Raw genomic sequence first — 10,046 nt, 5'->3', positions numbered from 1 at the left:
ACAGAAAACGGAAAAAAACGGGAAGAGAGTGAAAACTAAACACTGATGAAATAAAACGAAGAAAACGAAGAAAATTGGTGAGATTAACGAAGTGAGGGAGGACAGAACGCATGGGGCGGTGAACGAAAGTCGGGAGTCACGAAGGGCGGCGCGGAACGGGACGGAACGGAACGGGACGGGACGGGTCAGAGCGCCATCACCTGAGCGGGCAGACCAGGTGAACGCTGGCGAGTGAGTGTGTGTGCCCAGCCGTCACCCTCAACTCCACCTGCCGCCCCACGCCACCCCACGCCGCCACACGCCGCCTCATGCCAAGCCCCGCCCTCTTCTACTGCTGTTGTTGTTGTTGTTATTCCTGCTGCTACTACTACTACTACTACTACTATTACTATTACTACTACTACTACTACTACTACTATTTTAATTCAGTCTATACCTAGCTAACAATATCTTTTCCTATCACGACTACTACTACTACTACTACTACTACTACTACTACTGCTTCTTCAAAGGTAAGTTAGTAACAAATTTTAATTCCTAACACTTGTGCTTCCTCTTAAATGCTACAAAATTATTAGTATTTATTAGTCGTTTATCTCTCTCTCTCTCTCTCTCTCTCTCTCTCTCTCTCTCTCTCTCTCTCTCTCTCTCTCTCTCTCCTCCTTTATTATTAGTCACACTCTCTTCTTTCCTTATTATTATTAATGTTCCTCCTCTTCCTCCTCCTTCCCCTCTTCCTCTTCCTCTTCCTCTTCTTCTTCCTCCTCCACTTTTCTAAGCTGCGTATCTTCACCTCTTCTTCTCATTTTTCTCTCCCTCCTCCCTCCTCCTCAAATCCAATGTTTTTACCTCCTCCTCCTCCTCCTCCTCCTCTTCCTTCCATATAAACGCATAATCTTGTAAAAAAACACAAAACAAGCAAATGAAAATATTGATGTGATGTAATTAAGGAGGAGGAGGAGGAGGAGGAGGAGGAGGAGGAGGAGGAGGAGGAGGAGGAGGAGGAGGAGGAGGAGGAGGAGGATAAGGAGGAGGAGGAGGAGGATAGAAATGAAAAGGAGAAACAACAAGTAATCAGCATCTATGGAAACTCTCTCTCTCTCTCTCTCTCTCTCTCTCTCTCTCTCTCTCGGGGTTTCTTTCTCAGGGTTAAGTAGTGCCCGGGGTACCGTGTGTGTGTGCGTGGCTTGGTGCCCTAGGGGAAGAGGGGGCAAGTCTCTCTCTCTCTCTCTCTCTCTCTCTCTCTCTCTCTCTCTCTCTCTCTCTCTGTCTTCCAGATGTAGCGGGTACCAGTTTTGTCCTGGCACGGAAGTTGAGAGAGAGAGAGAGAGAGAGAGAGAGAGAGAGAGAGAGAGAGAGAGAGAGAGAGAGAGAGAGAGAGAGAGAGAGAGAGAGAGAGAGAGAGAGAGAGAGAGAGAGAGAGAGAGAGAGAGATTCACATAAACCATATAACTTAAAATCAAAACAGACAAGCAAAAAAAAAAAATAAATAAAAAAAATAAATAAAATAAATAGAATGAAATAAATAATAACAAATAATAATGAATACTGAATAATGAAAAAAAAAAAAAAAGAAAATGGCTGAAATAAAGTGTTTTGAGACAAGGTAGAATATAAATTGACGGATTTTCTTTGTGGGTTTGGAAGAAAAAGAAGTAAAACAGATAAAGTAGATAATAATAACTCTCTCTCTCTCTCTCTCTCTCTCTCTCTCTCTCTCTCTCTCTCTCAAGTAGATATTACTAAGAGTTTGGCATTACTGAAATAAGATAAGACTTTAAGCTATTAACTAACGGAAGTGGAATAAGGGTTCGGCATTAGTGATGTAGTTAATAGGCTTTTGGCATTAACCCCTTCAGTACTGGGACGCATTTTACCTTGAGATTTGTGTACCATTAGACCATTAGGACATTAGCAAGGGTCTATGGAGGTCAGAAGATTAATGGCCACAGTCTTCACTATTTTAACCCCTTCAGTACTGGGACACATTTTTACCTTGAGATTTGTGAACCATTAGACCATTTTATTGACATTAGGAAGGGTCTATGGAGATCAGAAGATTAATGGCCGCAGTCTTCACTATTTTAACCTCTTCAGTACTGGGACACATTTTTACCTTGAAATTTGTGTACCATTAGACCATTTTATTGACATTACGAAGGGTCTATGGAGGTCACAAGATTAATGGCCACAGTCTTCACTATTTTAACCTCTTCAGTACTGGGACACATTTTTACCTTGAGATTTGTGTACCATTAGACCATTTTATTGACATTAGCAAGGGTCTATGGAGGTCAGAAGATTAATGGCCACAGTCTTTACTATTTTAACCCCTTCAGTACTGGGATACATTTTTACCTTGAGATTTGTGTACCATTAGACCATTTTATTGACATTAGGAAGGGTCTATGGAGGTCACAAGATTAATGGCCACAGTCTTCACTATTTTAACCCACCACATGAGTTTCTGAAGCTGGATAGAGTCACCAAATAGTCACCAGAATGAATATGGAAATGCGTCCTGGTGCTGAAGGGGTTAATGAATGGAAAAAAAATAATAAACAGATCTTGATGTTACTGAAATAAAGATGACAGATTTTTTTATTTTTTTTTATTAATGAATGGAAGAAAGGTGATAAATTAGAGTTTGACATTAGTGATATAAATTAATAAGACTTTTTGATATTAGTAAATGAAAAACAGATAAAGAATAGGAGTTTGATGTGGAATAAATTAATAGACTTCAGACATTAACGAAAGGGAGAAAGGTGATAAATTAGAGTTTGACATTAGTGATATAAATTAATAAGACTTTTTGATATTATTAAATGAAAAACAGATAATAAATTAGAGTTTGACATGGAATAAATTAATAGCCTTTCAACATTAATGAACGCAAATAGAAAATGAGAGAGTTTTGCATTAGTGAATTAGATAACACATTTTGATAGTAATGAATCGGAATAGATAACAAATAAGAGTTTAAGAAATAAGGGTAAAATAAATGAACAGACTTTTGACATTAATGATAAGAGATAATGAATAGAGTTTGACATTACTGATATGAGCTAATAGATAAGAAAAAAAAAAAAACAAGAAAACAAGAAAACCACAAAGAAAAGAGGAATAATATGAAAATAAGAGAAAAGAGAAGAAGGAATGAGGAAGAATAAAGGAAGTGAAGAAAAAGAAAACAAGAAAGACAGGAAGAAAAAAGAAAAGAAAAGAAAACACGAAGCAACAGCAGGAAGATATAAAGTAAGAAGACAAAGGAAGAGGAGGAGGAGGAGGAGGAGGAGGAGGAGGAGGAGGAGGAGGAGGTTCTTCCCCATGGGCATATGCCACGTGGTGTGTGTGTGTGTGTGTGTGTGTGTGTGTGTGTGTGTGTGTGTGTGTGAATGAAGGTACACAGCGATACTACTCGAGTGAAAGAGTGAATAAATAAATAAACAAATAAATAAACAAGTAAACAAGCAAATAAATAAATAAACAAATAAATAAATAAACAAAAACGTAAACAAAATAAATAAACAAGATGTAAAATGAAGGAACAATAAACAAAGACAGACAGACAGACAGACAGACAGACAGACAAACACAGATTGAAAAGGGAAACAGAAGAAAAGAATAAAAAGAGATGAAATAAACGAAAGAAAATTTGAATGAATGAATGAAGGAAGGAAAAAGGAAAGAAGGAAAGGAAGAAAAAAGGAAAGAAGGAAGGAAAGAAGGAAGGAAGGAAGAAAGAAGGAAGAAAAAGGAAGAAGGAAAGGAAGAAAAAGAATGAAGGAAGGAAAGAAGGAAGGAAGGAAAAAAGGAAAGAAAAAGGAAAGGAAGAAGAAGAAAAAGGAAAGAAAGAAAGAAGGAAGAAGGAAGGAAGAAGAGAATGAATGAATGAATGAAGGAAAAAAGGAAAGAAGGAATGAAGGAAGAAAAAAGGAGAGAAGGAAAGAAGGAAGAAAAAAGGAAAGAAGGAAGAAGGAAGGAAAGAAGGAAGGAAGGAAGGAAGGAAGGAAAGAAGGAATGAATGAATGAATGAATGAAGGAAGGAAGGAAGGAAGGAAGGAAAGAAGGAATACATATAAAGTACCAATTAATTCCCGTCAGATGGAAAATAGAAAAAAAAAATAAACAAATAAAAAACAAATGAATGAATGAATAAATGAAGGAAAGAAGGAAGGAATGAAAGAAGCAAAGAAGGAATAAACAAAACAGAAAATACAAATAAAACACATGTAAATAAAACGATAAACAGAAAAAATGAATAAAAACATGAATGAAACACACGGATAGATAAAACAAACACACAAACAGAAAAACAATGAACTGAATACTAAAACAAAACAAATATATAAAACAATCTCATTTTGCACACACACACACACACACACACACACACAATGGCGTGGCGTGGCGTGGCGTAGCGCTTAGGGCGAAGGAGGAGGAGGAGGAGGAGGAGGAGGAGGAGGAGGAGGAAGGAATGTGGACGTGGTTGCCCCCTTGAGGTACACATAAACACCCGTGGAAGGCGCACACACACACACACACACACACACACACACACACAAGAAATGAATAATAATAATAATAATAAACAAACAACTGTCACAAAAACAATAAATAAATAAATAAGAGAAAAGATAAAAAACAAACGAAAATAATGAATTAATATAAGATGTCAGAATTGAAAACACCAATAACTTCCACCAGAACCACAAAAACCCCAATAACTTCCACTAGAACCATGAAAACACCAATAACTTCCACTAGAACCATGAAAACACCAATAACTTCCACTAGAACCATGAAAACACCAATAACTTCCACTAGAACCATGAAAAACACCAATAACTTCCACTAGAACCACAAAAACACCAAAACTTCCACTAGAACCATGAAAACACCAATAACTTCCACTAGAACCATGAAAAACACCAATAACTTCCACTAGAACCATGAAAACACCGATAACTTCCCCTAGAACCATTAAAAACACCAATAACTTCCACTAGAACCAAGAAAACACCAATAACTTCCACTAGAACCATGAAAACACCAATAACTTCCACTAGAACCATTAAAAACACCAATAACTTCCACTAGAACCATGAAAACACCAATAACTTCCACTAGAACCACAAAAACACCAATAACTTCCACTAGAACCATTAAAAACACCAATAACTTCCACTAGAACCATGAAAACACCAATAACTTCCACTAGAACCATGAAAACACCAATAACTTCCACTAGAACCATGAAAACACCAATAACTTCCACTAGAACCATGAAAACACCAATAACTTCCACTAGAACCACAAAAACACCAATAACTTCCACTAGAACCATTAAAAACACCAATAACTTCCACCAGAACCATTAAAAACACCAATAACTTCCACTAGAACCACAAAAACACCAATAACTTCCACCAGAACCATGAAAACACCAATAACTTCCACTAGAACCATGAAAACACCAATAACTTCCACTAGAACCACAAAAACACCAATAACTTCCACTAGAACCATGAAAACACCAATAACTTCCACTAGAACCATGAAAACACCTTTGAAAACCCCCAACACCTTTCCAGCACTACCAGAACCTGTTAAAAAGAGTTGAATAAAGATAAAAACAAGGAAACATGATAATATTCTGCTCTTATCTCGTGTGTGTGTGTGTGTGTGTGTGTCACCAGCTGATGTCCTTATGGTATTTTCTCATAGTAGTAGTAGTAGTAGTAGTAGTAGTAGTAGTAGTAGTAGTAGTAGTAGTAGTAGTAGTAGTAAGAATTAGAATAAGAATAAGAATAAGAAGAAGAAGAAGAAGAAGAAGAAGAAAGAAGAACAATAATAATAATAATAATAATAATAATAATAATAATAATAATAATAATAATAACAATAAAGAAACACAAGAGGAAAAAACAAAGAAATATAAAAGTGAACCGTCCACAGAAAACGTAACCACCACGCGAGAGATTAAGGAAAACCAAGACATTTTAGGTTAGACCTCACTAAACCTCTCTCTCTCTCTCTCTCTCTCTCTCTCTCTCTCTCTCTCTCTCTCTCACAATTGAACTAGAGAGTGTAATCAAAGCCAACGTAACAATAACAATACATGGAAACTGTGAAGATAGATAGATAGATGGATAGATAGATAGATAGATAGATAGATAGATAGATAGATAGACAGATAGATAGACAGGGATAGACGGATGGATGGATGGAAAGGATGAAAGAATTAAAATCATATCTAAGTGAATAAAAAAGATGATAGAGAAGAAAAAAATAGATAAGAAATTGATTGAAGGTTTGACGAAAAAAAAAAAAAAAAAACAAGAAAATGAAACGAGATGAAAAATAAAGAAAATAAATAAAGGAAAAAAAAGAAAGAAAGAAAGATAAAAACGTGAAATTGAAACTTGAAACAAAATAAGTAAATAAAATAAAAAAAAAACAAAAAAAAAAAAAAAAACAGAAAGGAGAACAAATAAAACGAGAAACTAAAACTGGAACCAAAACAAACAAAAGAGAAAAGGAAAACAAACAACACAAGGAAGAAAAACACCACAAACATTCACACACGCAGAAAAAAAAAATAAATAAATAAAAATAATAATAATAATAATAATAAAAATCACGAAAGGTAGAAGAGCACACAATGAGGAGGCGAAGTGGTATGTATGTTCCAGTATGCAGAGTGAAAGAGAGCAAACACAGGTGAGGTGGTACAATGTGACGTGTGCTCAGGATAAGAGTGGTCAAGATGCTGCTTCGAAGGCATTAAGGAAACAGTGGAGTGAAGACAGTAGGAAGTGAATGAGAAGGATTTAAAGTTTCAAGGACATGTGAAGAGGATAAGAAGGAGTAAGGATGCAGGTTGGAAGGAAGACATCAGGGAGCATTAGAGGGAAGAAGTGAATAAGAAGAGGAGGATTTAAAGTTTGAAGGACATGTAGTTAAGAGATGTGAAGAGGAACACCAGCTTCTTCACGAGTATGTAAGTGTAAAGATGACGAACAGAGGAAAAAGTACACATGAAACAACGGAACAACTGAGTGAACTGATGAATGAAACCTTTGAACCAGTATTTAACGAAGAGAGAAATTTCACTGAACCAAACGACGAAGTGACGCAGGAATGGTTGAGAAGCGCCGTGGTGTGTAAACAGAACATTAGCACATTACTAGAAAAGGTGGATGTTACAATAGCAATGGGTCCAGAAGGAGTGTCAGGATGGACACAGACAATGTAGAGAACAACTGGTGGAACCAACTTGACGGAAGGCAAAGTACCAAGGGAGTAGCAAAGAGCAAATATAGTCCCAATATACAAAGGAGGAAAAAAAGACTGAGCCCTGAATCATGGACCAGCGTCACTGACTAGCGTTGTAGGAAAGATCTGTGAAATTGTGAAGGAAAATGGGTGGAATATCTGGAGGAAAATGAAATATGAAAAAAACTCCAAATTTTGTTTTTGAAAAAGAAGATTGTGTATAACAAACACAAAATGTACAAAAGTGGACATTAAAATCTAATGCTAATAAATGCCATGTGATGGAAATGGATAGAAGTAATAGAAGACCTACCTGGGAACACAGAATGGGAGAAGAGATTATAATGAAGAGAAAGGAAGAGAAAGACCTGGGAGTGATTATACAAGACAGCCTGACTCCAGAAAGACACATAAAAGGGTTGTTTGCTTCAACACACAAGACACTAACTAACATCACGGTGGCGTTCAATTACATGGATAAGAGTGTGATGAAAAAGATCTAACTACGAAGATAAGACCCTGACTTGGATATGCAGCAGGATGTGGTCACCATACAGGCACAAGGACACCAGGAAACTAGAAAGAAAGCAAAAGATAGCCACAGAGATGGTGCCAGAGATGAAGGACCTTCCCTATGGAGAAAGACTGAAGGAAATGGAACTGCCAACTCTGAAGGATAGACGCCAGAGAGAGAGAGAGATCTAATAACGATGTATAAATTAGTAATCAGTATGGAAAAGATAGACAGACAAGACCTGGTAAAACTGACGGAGGATGGACACACACACACACACACACACACACACACAGAGATAGACAGACAAGACCTGGTAACACTGACGAAGGATGGAGACAAACAAACAAGAGGACACTCCAAGATCAAGAAGACCCAGTGTTTGAGGCACATTAAAAATCCCAGTCTTCCACACAGGACGGTGGACATCTGGAGCGGCTAAGTGGAGAGATTATAGCAGCGGAAAGTGTGCACAAACTGAAGGAAAAGCTGGATAAAAAGTAGATATGAAGAAAGATTACTATGAACCCCGACTCGAACCCAGTAACAAGGTAACCACAACTGGGTAAATACTCACACACACACACACACACATATACACACACACTACTAACACTAATGCAGTTTGGCCTCTTCTGGTATATTTAAAACGTGTCTTTTCCCTAAGCAAATCTCCCCCGTGTTCTTCTTATGCGTTTTTCCTCCAGTAGATTCACGGTGGTTGACAGATGGGAGAGGAGTGGGCGTTGGAGGAAAGAGAGGAGAAGGAGATAAATAGAGGAAAAGGAGGAGGAACAGGCAGAAGTTGTTTGTTTATTGCTAGTGGTGGTGGTGGTGGTGGAGGAGGAAGAGGAGGAGGAAATAGATGTAAAGATAATAATAATAATAATAATAATAATAATAAGTGAATACTGGATTGAAAAATAGATAAAGATGAAATGAAATAAGTAAAGAAAAAGGAAGACAGGAGAGAAAATAAGTGAAATAATAATAATAATAATAATAATAATAATAATGTGTGTGTGTGTGTGTGTGTGTGTGTGTGTGTGTGTGTGTGTGTGTGCCAGCGCGTGCTTGTGTGGCTATTTATGTAAAAGGAAAAGAGACTTGACAGAAACTTGATAAACAGGAAAAAGAGACAAAGATAAAGAAAGGCCAGAGGAAGAAAACATCGATAATAATAATAATAATAATAATAATAATAATAATAATAATAATAATAATAATGACTTACGAATGGGAGAAAAGGCAAAAATAAGAAGAACAAATAGAGAAAATAGAAAAGCAAGACAAAGGAGGAAAATAAGAGAGGAAAAAAATAATGATGACCATTTTCCTTCCTCAAGTCAAAGAAAATAACAACGAAATAGAGAGAGAGAGAGAGAGAGAGAGAGAGAGAGAGAGAGAGACTGGTGCAGAGGTCCATCTCTCTCTCTCTCTGAAAAGAAAAGAGAAGAGAGAGAGAGAGAGAGAGAGAGAGAGAGAGAGAGAGAGAGAGTGATGCGTAAGGAAGATAATCAAAATGCGCAAAACGAAAGATGGTACAGACAGAGGAAAACAGACAAGGAGGAGGAGGAGGAGGAGGAGGAGGAGGAGGAGGAGGAGGAGGAGGAGGAGAGAGGAGGAGATAAGATAGAAGATTTTGAAATACTATAGTCATATTCAATTATCTACACTCAGGGTCAGTCGGGACACTACTACTACTACTACTACTACTACTACTACTACTACTACTACTACTACTGCTACTGCTACTACTACTGCTACTACTGCTATTACTACTACACCAACAACAAAAACAACTACTACTACCACTACTGCCATTACTACTACTACTACAACAACAACAACAACTACTACTACTACTACTACTACTACTACTACTATTACTACAATAAAAAAAATTTGCTACCACTATTATTGTTACTAAAGAGAGAGAGAGAGAGAGAGAGAGAGAGAGAGAGAGAGAGAGAGAGAGAGAGAGAGAGAGACTACAAATCTGACAAACACCCAGAAATGACACACACGCACACACACGTGACACACACAACAACAACAACAACAACAACAACAACAAACATTCACTCACTGCGCAAGGACAAGGAAGGAAAAAACGAAAAAGAAATCACACACACACACACACACACACACACACACACACACACACATAGCGAGTATGGTTTTAAGCTGCAAAGTGTACGATTAAGCGCGCCATGACGTCACAACCCAGGGAACCAATGAGCGCGCGAGA

The sequence above is a fragment of the Portunus trituberculatus genome, chromosome 6 (assembly GCF_017591435.1).
Source record: "Portunus trituberculatus isolate SZX2019 chromosome 6, ASM1759143v1, whole genome shotgun sequence".
Taxonomy (NCBI): Eukaryota; Metazoa; Arthropoda; class Malacostraca; order Decapoda; family Portunidae; genus Portunus; species Portunus trituberculatus.
Note: the sequence above shows the minus strand (reverse complement) of the source record.